The sequence below is a fragment of the Phocoena sinus genome, chromosome X (assembly GCF_008692025.1).
Source record: "Phocoena sinus isolate mPhoSin1 chromosome X, mPhoSin1.pri, whole genome shotgun sequence".
In the NCBI taxonomy this organism is placed as follows: domain Eukaryota; kingdom Metazoa; phylum Chordata; class Mammalia; order Artiodactyla; family Phocoenidae; genus Phocoena; species Phocoena sinus.
In genome coordinates, this window is record NC_045784.1 from 84,956,734 (window position 1) to 84,968,494 (window position 11,761).

The window sequence follows — 11,761 nt, forward strand, 5'->3', positions numbered from 1 at the left end:
CACCAAACCAGCTTTACAACAAATGCTAAAGGAACTTCTCTAGGCAAGAAACACAAGAGATGGAAAAGAGCTACAGTAATAAACCCCAAACAATTATGAAAATGGGAATAGGAACATACATATCGATAATTACCTTAAATGTAAATGGATTAAATTCTCCAACCAAAAGACATAGACTGACTTAATGGGTACAAAAACAAGACCTGTATATATGCTCTCTACAAGAGATCCACTTCAGACCTAGGGACACATACTGACTGGAATTGAGACAATGGAAAAAGATATTCCATGCAAATGGAAATCAAAAGAAAGCTGGAGTAGCAATTCTCATATCAGATGAAATAGACTTTAAAACAAAGACTATTACAAAAGAAAAAGGAGGACACTACATAATGATCAAGGGATCAATCCAAGAAGAAGATATAAAAATTGTAAGTATTTATGAACACAACATAGGGTCACCTCAATACATAAGGCCATAAAAAGAGAAATCATAATTAACACAATCATAGTAGGAGACTTTAACACCCACCTTTCACCAATGGACAGATCATCCAAAATGAAAATGAATAAGGAAACACAAGCTTTAAATGATATATTAAACAAGATGGACTTAATTGATATTTATAAGACATTCCATCCGAAAACAATAGAATACACATTCTTCTCAAGTGCTCGTTGAAAATTCTCCAGCATAGATAATATCTATGGTCACAAATCAAGCCTTGGTAAATTTAAGAAAACTGAAATACTCTCAAGTATGTTTTCCGACCAGAATGCTATGAGACTAGATATCAATTACAGGAAACAATTTCTAAGAAATAAAAACACATGGAGGCTAAACAACACACTACTTAATAACCAAGAGATCACTGAAGAAATTAAAGAGGATATCAAAAAATACTTAGAAACCAATGATAATGAAAACACAATGACCCACAACCTGTGGGATGCAGGAAGAGCAGTTCTAACAGAGAAGTTTATAGCAATACAAGCCTATGTTAAGAAACAAGAAACATCTCAAATAAACAACCTAACCTTACACCTAGAGCAATTAGAGAAAGATTAACAAAAAAAAAAAACAAACTTAGCAGAAAGAAAGAAATCAGAAAGATCAGATGAGAAGTAAATGAAAAAGAAATGAAGGAAATGATAGCAAAGATCAATAAAACTAAAAGCTCGTTCTTTGAGAAGATAAACTAAATTGAGAAACATTAGCCAGACACATCAAGAAAAATAGGGAGAAGACTCAAATCAATAGAAATAGAAATAGGAATAATAACAACTGACACTGCAAAAATATAAAAGATCATGAGGGATTACTACAAGCAACTCTATGCCAATAAAATGGACTAACTGTAAGAAATGGACAAATTCTTAGAAATGCCCAACTTTCCAAGACTGAAACAGGAAGAAATAGAAAATATGAACAGACAAACTTCAAGCACTGAAATTGAAACTGTGATTTAAAATCTTCCAATAAACAAAAGCCCAGGACAAGATGGCTTCACAGGTGAATTCTATCAAACATTTAGAGAAGAGCTAATACATATCCTTCTCAAACTCTTTCAAAATACAGCAGATGGAGGATCACCCCCAAGCTCATTCTACGAGGCCACCATAACTCTGATGCCAAAACCAGGCAAAGATGTCAAAAAGAAAGAATTCTACAGGCCAATGTCACTAATGAACATAGATGCAAAAATCCTCAACAAAGTACTACCAAACAGAATCGAGCAGCACATTACAAGGATCGTACATTATGATCACGTGGTGTTTATCCCAGGAATGCAAGGATTCTTCAATACACGCAAATCAAATGTGATACCCCAAATAACAAATTGAAAGACAAAAATATTATGATCATCTCAATAGATTCAGAGAAATCTTTCAACAAAATTCAACACCAATTTATAATAAATCCCTTCAGAAAGTAGGCATAGAGAGAACTTTCATCAACATAATAAAGGCCATATATGACAAACCCACTGCCAACATGGTCCTCAATGGTGAAAACTGAAAACATTACCACTAAGAACAGGAACAAGACAAGGTTGCCCAATCTCACCACTATTATTCAACATAGTTTTGGAAGTTTTATCTACAGCAATCATAGAAGAAAAAGAAATAAAAGGAATCTAAATTGGAAAAGGAGAAGTAAAGCTGTGACTGTTTGCAGATGACATGACACTATACATAGAGAATCCTAAAGATGCTAACAGAAAACTACTAGAGCTAATCAATGAATGCAGTAAAGTAGCAGGATACAAAATTAATGCACCAAAATCTCTGGTATTCCTATACAGTAATGATGAAAAAACTGAAACTGAAATTAAGAAAACACTCCCATTTACCATTGCAACAAAAAGAATAAAATATCTAGGAATAAAGCTACCTAAGGAGACTAAAGACCTATATGCAGAAAATTATAAGACACTGATGAAAGAAATTAAAGATGATACAAATAGATGGAGAGATATTCCATGTTCTTGGATTGGAAGAATCAACATTGTGAAAATGACTCAACTATACGAAGCTATCTACAGATTCAATGCAATCCCTATCAAACTACCACTGGCATTTTTCACAGAACTAGAACAAAAAATTTCACAATTTGTATGGAAAGACAAAAGACCCCAAATAGCCAAAGCATTGTTGAGAAAGAAAAAGGAGTTGGAGGAATCAGGTTCCCTGACTTCAGACTATACTACAAAGCTACAGTAATCAAGACAGCATGGTCCTGGCACAAAAACAAAAATATAGATCAATGGAACAGGATAGAAAGCTCAGAGTTAAACCCACACACATATGGTCACCTTATGTTTCATAAAAGAGGCAAGAATATACAGTGGAGAAAAGACAGCCTCTTCAATAATTGGCGCTGGGAAACCTGGACAGGTACATGTAGAAGTATGAGATAAGAACACTTCCTAACACCATACACAAAAATAAACTCAAAATGGATTAAAGACCTAAATGTAAGGCCAGAAACTATCAAATTCTTAGAGGAAAACATAGGGAGAACACTTTATGACATAAATCACAACAAGATCCTTTTTGACCCACCTCCTACAGAAATGCAAATAAAAACAAGAATAAACAAATGGGACCTAATGAAACTTCAAAGCTTTTGCACAGCAAAGGAAACCATAAACAAGATGGAAAGCAAGGCCTCAGAATGGGAGAAAATATTTGCAAATGAAGCAACTGACAAAGGATTAATCTCCAAAGTTTACAAGCAGCTCATGCAGCTCAATATCAAAAAAAACAAACAAACAACCCAATCAAAAATGGACAGAAGGCCTAAATGGACATTTCTCGAAAGAAGATATACAGATTGCCAGCAAACACATGAAAGAATGCTCAACATCATTAATCATTACAGAGATGCAAATCAAAACTACAATGAGATACCATCTCACACCGGTCAGAATGGCCATCATCAAAAAATCTACAAACAATAAATGCTGTAGATGTTGTGGAGAAAAGGAAACGCTCTTGCACTTTTGGTGGGAATGTAAATTGATGCAGCCACTATGGAGAATAATATGGAGGTTCCTTAAAAACTAAAAATAGAACTACCATAGGACCTAGCAATCCCACTATTGGTCATATACCCTGAGAAAACCATAATTCAAAAACAGTCATGTACCTCAATGTTCACTGCAGCTCTATTTACAATAGCCAGGACATGGAAACAACCTAAGTGTCCATCAACAGATGAATGGGTAAAGAAAATGTGGCACATATATACAATGGAATATTACTCAGCCAGAAAATGGAACAAACCTGAGTTATTTGTAGTGAGGTGGATGGACCTAGTGACTGTCATACAGAGTGAACTAAATCGGAAAGAGAAAAATAAACACCATATGCTAACACATATATATGGAATCTAAAAAAAAAAGAAGAAAAGAAAAAACAATGAGCAGAAGAACCTAGGGGCAAGATGGGAATCATGATGCAGACCTACCAGAGAATGGACTTGAGGATATGGGGAGTGGGAAGTGTAAGCTGGAACAAAGTGAGAGAATGGCATGGCCATACATACACTACCAAACGTAAAAGAGATAGCTAGTGAGAAGCAGCCGCATAGCACATGGAGATCAGCTCGGTGCTTTCTGACCACCTAGGGGGTTGGGATATGGAGGGTGAGAGGGAGGGAGATGCAAGAGGGAAGAGATATGGGGATATATGTATATGTATAACTGATTCACTTTGTTATAAAGCAGAAACTAACACACCATTGTAAAGCAATTATACTCCAATAAAGATGTTTTAAAAAATGTTTAGTTCAGGGCTTCCCAGGTGGCACAGTGGTTGAGAGTCCGCCTGCTGATTCAGGGGACACAGGTTCATGCCCTGTTCCAGGAAGATCCCACATGCTGCAGAGCAGCTAGGCCCATGAGCCATGGCCGCTGAGCCTCCGCGTCCAGAGCCTGTGCTCTGCAACGGGAGAGGCCACAACAGTGAGAGGCCCACGTACCACACACACAAAAAAAAATGTTTAGTTCAGGAAATACTAAACAATAAATGAGAACAATAAAACAACTCAAATTTACCCTTATCACCAAATAGAAATAACCACTTATTAATATTTTGGTATACTTAAGACTTTTAAAAATATTTTCGACATAGTTGATATATTATAAATTTACAATTCAATATCTGGCTTTTTTATTTAACATTATTTTCCTCAGTGTTAATCTAATAAATATGTATTTAATTCTTATTATGTGTAAGGTAATATGCTCACCCTAAGCACAAAATATTCAATTATATGCTATTCCTCCATTTATTAAATTTATCCAAAATCACAAGCTAATAACTGAATGATAGTCTATTATGTTTTTATGTCATTATTCATTCAATCCTTCCCTTATTGAATTATATTTTCTATTTTTTTATATCATAAACAATGTTATAATAAATATCCTGGTAATAAGGCCTTTTCTGAGTTTTGAACATATCCTTTGGATAGATTCTAAGTGTAATTTTAAAGTCATGAAATCCTCTAAGATGAGGAATAAAACAAGGATGCCTACTCCTGCCACTGCTATTTAACATAGTCCTGAAGTCCTAGCCAGAACAATTAGCTAAGAAAAATAAATAGAAAACATCCAAATTGGAAAAAAAATAGTGAATTTGTCTCTCTTTGCAGATGACATGATCCTATATGTAGAAAACACTAAAGACTCCACCAAAAAATAAAGAAAAAAAAACTGTTAGAATTAAAACATGAATTCAGTAAAGTTGCAGGATACAAAATTAACATACAAAAATCAGTAGCATTTCTACACACCAAAAATAAAGTACTGATAAAGGAAATTAAGAAAACAATTTGCAATTGCATTGAAAAGAGCAAAATACTTAGGAATAAACTTAACAAAGGAGGTGAAATTTCTGTACACTGAAAACAAAACACTGAGAAAAAAAATTAAGGAGACAAAAATAAATGGAAACATTCTGAGTTCATGAAGTTAAAGAATTAATATTGTTAAAATGTTCATACTACCCAAAGCAATCTACAGATTCAGTGCTATCCCCATCAAAATCCCAATGGCATTTTTTAAAGAAATAGAAAAAAAAATCCTAAAATTCTAATGGAACAAGAATAGCTAAAGTGATCTTCAGAAAAAAGAACAAAGTTGGAGGCATCATACTTCCGGGTTTCAAAATGTATTAAAGCTATAGTAATTAAAACAGTATAGTACTGGCATAAAGACAGACATAGAACAATGGAGCAGAATAGAGAGATGAGAAATAAACCCACACATATATGGTTAAGTGATCTTTGACAAGGATGCCAAGAATACACAACAGGCAAAGGATAGCCTCTTAAACGAATAGTACTAGGAAAAATGGATATCCACATGCAAAATAAAATTAATCTGGACCCTTACCTTACACCCTACACAAAATCAACTCAAAGTGGACTAAAGACATTAGACCTGGGACTCTGAAACTCCTGAATGAAAACATAGGAGAAACACTTGTTGACATTGGCTTTCTTGACATACAATAATTTCTATAATATAACACCAAAAGAACAGGCGACAAAGGCAAAAATAGACAAGTGGAACTACAGGTATGCCTCAGAGATATTGTAGGTTCAATTCCAGACAACTGCAGTGAAGAGAATTTTGCAAAAACTGAGTCACATGAATTTTTTGGGTTCTCAATACATATAAAAATTATGTTTACACTATACTGTATTCCTTTAAGTGTGCAACACCATTGTATAAAAATGTACATATATTAAGTTAAAAATACTTAATTGCTATAAATAATGCTAACTATAATCTGAGCATTCAGTGAGTTGTAGTAGTAACATCAAAGATCACTGATCGACACTGAGGGGAAGATGGTGGAAGAGTAAGACGTGGAGATTAAATTCCTCCCCATAGATACATCAGAAATACATCTACAGGTGGAACTGCTCTTATAGAACACCCACTGAATGCTGGCAGAAGTCCTCAGACCTCCCAAAAGGCAAGAAACTCCCTCACGTACCTGGGTAGGGCAAAAGAAAAAACAAAGGCAAAAGAATAGGGACGGGACCTGCACCAGTGTGAGGGAGCTGTGAAGGAGGAAAGTTTCCACACACTAGGAAGCCCCTTCGCGTGCAGAGACTGCGGGTGGTGGAGGGGGAAAGCTTCAAAGCCGTGGAAGAGAGCACAACAACAGGGGTGCGGAGAGCAAAGCAGAGAGATTCCTGCACAGAGGATCAGTGCCCACCAGCACTCACTAGCCCGAGAGGCTTGCCTGCTCACCCACCGGGGCGGGCAGGGGCTGGGAGCTGAGGCTCAGGCTTTGGTCGGATTACAGGAAGAGGACTGGGCTTGGCGGCGTGAACACAGCCTGAAGGGGCTAGTGCACCACGGCTATCCAGGAGGGAGTCTGGGAAAAGGTCTGGGACTGCCAAAGAGGCAAGAGACTTTTTCTTCCCTCTTTGTTTCCCAGTGCGCGAGGAGAAGGGATTGAGAGCGATGCTTAAAGGAGTTCCATTGACTGGCGCAAGCCACGGCTAACAGCATGGACCCCAGAGACAGGCCTGAGATGCTAAGGCTGCTGCTGCTGCCACTAAAAAGCAAGTGTGCGAGCACAGGTCACTATCCACACCTCTGCTCCCCAGAGCCTGTGCAGCCCGCCACTGCCAGGGTCCTGTGAGCCAAGGACAACTTCTCCGGAAGAATGCACGGTGCACATCAGGCTGATGCAACGTCACGAAGGCCTCTGCCACTGCAGGCTCACCCCGCATCCATAACCCTCCCGCCCCCAGCCTGAGGGAGCCAGAGCCCCCTAATCAGCGGCTCTTTAACCCCGTACGGTCTGATCGCAGAACAGATGCCCTCAGGCGACATACACACAGAGACGGGGCCAAATACAAAGCTGAACCCCGGGGGCTCTCTGAACAAAGAAGAAAAAAGGAAATTTCTCCCAGCAGCCTCAGGAGCAGCAGATTAAAGCTCCACAATCAAACTGATGTACGCTGCATCTGTGGAATACCTGAATAGACAACGAATCATCCCAAATTGAGGAGATGGACTTTGAGAGCAAGATATATTATTTTTTCCACCTTTCCTCTTTATAAGTATGTGTATTATTCTTTGTGAGATTTTGTCTGTATAGCTTTGCTTTCACCATTTGTCCTGGGGTTCTGTGGATCCGTTTCTTTTTTTTTTTTTTTTCTGTTTTACTTTTTAAAAAACAATTTTTCTTAATAGTTATCTTTTATTTTAATAACTTTATTTTATTTTATCTTACATTATTTTAACTTCCTTCCTTCCTTCTTTCTTTCTTTCTTTCTACTTTTTCTCACTTTTATTCTGAGCCACGTGGATGAAAGGCTCTTGGTGCTGCAGCCAGGAGTCAGTGTTGTGCCTCTGAGGTGGGAGAACAAACTTCAGGACACTGGTCCACAAGAGACCTCCCAGCACCATGTAATATCAAATGGCGAAAATCTCCCAGAGATCTCCCTCTCAACACAAAGACATAGCTTCACTCAACGATGAGCAAGCTACAGTGCTGGACACCCTATGCCAAACAACCAGCAAGACAGGAACACAAACCAAGGCACTAGCAGAGAGGCTGCCTAAAATCATAATAAGCCCACAGACACCCCAAAACACACCACCAGACGTGAGTCGGCCCATCAGAAAGACAAGAAAGAGCCTCATCCACCAGAACACAGGCACTAGCCCCCTCCATCAGGAAGCCAACAGAACCCACTGAACCAACTTTAGCCACTGAGGACAGACACCAAAAACAACAGGACCGACGAACTTGCCGCCAGGAAAAAGGGGACCCCAAAAACAGTAAGATAAGCAAAATGAGAAAACAGAGAAATGCACAGCAGATGAGGGAGCAAGATAAAAACCCACCAGACCTAACAAATGAAGAGAAAATAGGCAGTCTACCTGAAAAAGAATTCAGAATAATGATAGTAAAGATGATCCAAAATCTTGGAAATAGAATAGAGAAAATGCAAGAAACATTTAACAAGGACCGAGAAGAATTAAAGAGGAAACAAACAATGATGAACAACAAAATAAATGAAATTAAAAATACTCTAGAAGGGATCAATAGCAGAATAACTGAGGCAGAAAAACAGATAAGTGCCTGGAAGATAAAATAGTGGAAATAACTACTGCAGAGCAGAAAAAGAGAAAAGAATGAAAAGAACTGAGGACAGCCTCAGAGACTTCTGAGACAACATTAAATGCACCAACATTCGAATTATAGGGGTCCCAGAAGAAGAAGAGAAAAAGAAAGGGACAGAGAAGATACTTAAAGAGATTATAGTTGAAAACTTCCCTAATATGGGAAAGGAAATAGTTAATCAAGTCCAGGAAGCACAGAGAGTCCCATACAGGATAAATCCAAGGAGAAACAGGCCAAGACACATATTCATCAAACTATCAAAAATTAAATACAAAGAAAACGTATTAAAGGCAGCAAGGGAAAAACAACAAAGAACACACAAAGGATTCCCCATATGGTTAACAGCTGAACTTTCAGCAGAGACTCTGCAAGCCAAAACTGACTGGCAGGACATGTTTAAAGTGATGAAGGAGAAAAACCTACAACAAAGATTATTCTACACAGCAAGGATCTCATTCAGATTTGATGGAGAAATGAAAACCTTTACAAACAAGCAAAAGCTGAGAGAGTTCAGCACCAACAAACCAGCTTTACAACAAATGCTAAAGGAACTTCTCTAGCCAAGAAACACAAGAGAAGAACAAGACTTACAATAAGAAAACAATTAAGAAAATGGGAATAGGGACATAAATATTGATGATACCCTTAAATGTAAATGGATTAAGTGCTCCCACCAAAAGACACAGACTGGCTGAATGGATACAAAAACAAGACCCATATATGTGCTGTCTACAAGAGACCCTCTTCAGACCTAGGGACACGTACAGACTGAAAGTGGGGGGAAGGAAAAAGTTATTCCATGCAAATGGAAACCAAAAGAAAGCTGGAGTAGCAACTCTCATATCAGATGAAATAGACTTTAAAATAAAGACTACTACAAGAGACAAAGAAGGACACTACATAATGATCAAGGGATCGATCCAAGAAGAAGATATAACAATTGTAATTATATATGCTCCAAACATAGGATCACCTCAATACATAAGGCAAATACTAACAGCCATAAAAGGGGAAATCGACAGTAACACATTCAGAGTAGGGGACTTTAAAACCCCTCTTTCACCAATGAACAGATCATCAAAAATGAAAATAAATAAGGAAACACAAGCTTTAAATGATACATTAAACAAGATGGACTTAATTGATATTTATATGACATTCCATCCAAAAACAACATAATACACTTTTCTCTTAAGTGCTTATGCAACATTATGAAGGATAGATCATATCTTCAGTCACTAATCAAGCCTTGGCAAATTTAAGAAAATTGAAATTGTATCAGGAATCTTCTCCAACCACCATGCTATGAGACTAGATATCAATTACAGGAAAGATCTGTTAAAAAATATAAACACATGGAGGCTAAACAATACACTACTTGATAATGAAGTGATCACTGAATAAATCAAAGGGGAAATCAAAAAATACCTAGAAACAAATGACAATGGAGACACGAAGACCCAAAACCTATGGGATGCAGCAAAAGCAGTTCTAAGTGGAAACTTTATAGCAATACAATCCTACCTTAAGAAAAGAGAAACATCTCAAATAAACAACCTAACCTTGCACCTAAAGCAATTAGAGAAAGCAAAACAAAAAAAACCCCAAAGTTAGCAGAAGGAAAGTAATCATAAAGATCAGATCATAAATAAATAAATAAGTGAAGGAAATGATAGCAAAGATCAATAAAACTATAAGCTGGTTCTTTGAGTAGATAAACAAAATTGATAAACCATTAGCCAGACTCATCAAGAAAAAAAGGGACAAGACTCAAATCAATAGAATTAGAAATGAAAAAGGACAAGTAACAACTGACACTGCAGAAATACAAAAGATCATGAGAGATTACTGCAAGCAACTGTATGTCAATAAAATGGACAACGTGGAAGAAATGGACAAATTCTTAGAAATGCACAACCTGCCAATACTGAATCAGGAAGAAGTAGAAAATATGAACAGACCAATCACAAGCACTGAAATTGAGACTGGTGTTAAAAATCTTCCAACAGGGCTTCCTTGGTGGCGCAGTGGTTGAGAGTTTGCCTGCCAATGCAGGGGACATGGGTTCGTGCCCCAGTTTGGGAAGATCCCACTTGCTGTGGAGTGGCTAGACCCATGAGCCATGGCCACTGAGCCTGCGCATCCAGAGCCTGTGCTCTGCAACAGGAGAGGCCACAACAGTGAGTGGCCCGTGTACAGCAAAAAATAATAATAATAATAATCTTCCAAAAAACAAAAACCCAGGACCAGTTGGCTTCACAGGCAAATTCTATCAAACATTTAGGGAAGAGATAACACCTATGCTTCTCAAACTCTTCCAAAATATAGCAGAGGGAGGAACACTCCCAAACTCATTCTATGAGGGCACCATAACCCTGTTACCAAAACCAGACAAAGATGTCAAAGAAAGAAAACTACAGGGAAATATCACTGATGAACATAGATGCAAAAATCCTCGACAAAATACTAGCAAAAAGAATCCAACAGCACATTAAAAGGATCATATGCCATGATCAAGTGGGGTTTATTCCAGGAATGCAAGGTTTCTTCAATTTATGCAAATCAATTAATGTGATACACCATATTAATATATTGAAGGAGAAAAAACATATGATCATCTCAATAGATGCAGAGAAAGTTTTTGAAAAAATTCAACACCGATTTATGATAAAAACCCTGCAGAAAGTAGGCATAGAGAGAACTTTCCTCAACATAATAAAGTCCGTATATGACAAACCCACTACCAACATTGTCCTCAATGGTGAAAACCTGAAAGCATTTCCACTAAGATCAGGAACAAGACAAGGTTGCCCACTCTCACCACTATTATTCAACATAGTTTTGGAAGTTTTAGACACAGCAATCAAAGAAGAAAAAGAAATAAAAGGAATCCAAATCAGAAAAGAAGTAAAGCAGTCACTGTTTGCAGATGACATGATATTATATGTAGAGAATTCCAAAGATGCTATCCGAAAAGTACTAGAGCTAATCAATGAATTGGGTAAAGTAGCAGGATACAAAATTAATGCACCGAAATCTCTGGCATTCCTATACACGAATGATGAAATATCTGAAAGTGAAATTAAGAAAACACTCC

At 37.4% G+C, this 11,761-nt stretch overlaps 1 long non-coding RNA gene across 1 annotated transcript; it reads right to left on the reverse strand.

Annotated features, from left to right (window-relative positions):
• Positions 1-598: 598 nt before the first annotated feature.
• On the reverse strand, positions 599-10,283 carry LOC116747754. The gene is made up of 2 exons (XR_004348108.1): positions 10,234-10,283; positions 599-1,045 (listed from the first exon to the last, which is right to left on the reverse strand). It is a non-coding gene; the product is annotated as an uncharacterized LOC116747754 (long non-coding RNA).
• Positions 10,284-11,761: the final 1,478 nt, after the last annotated feature.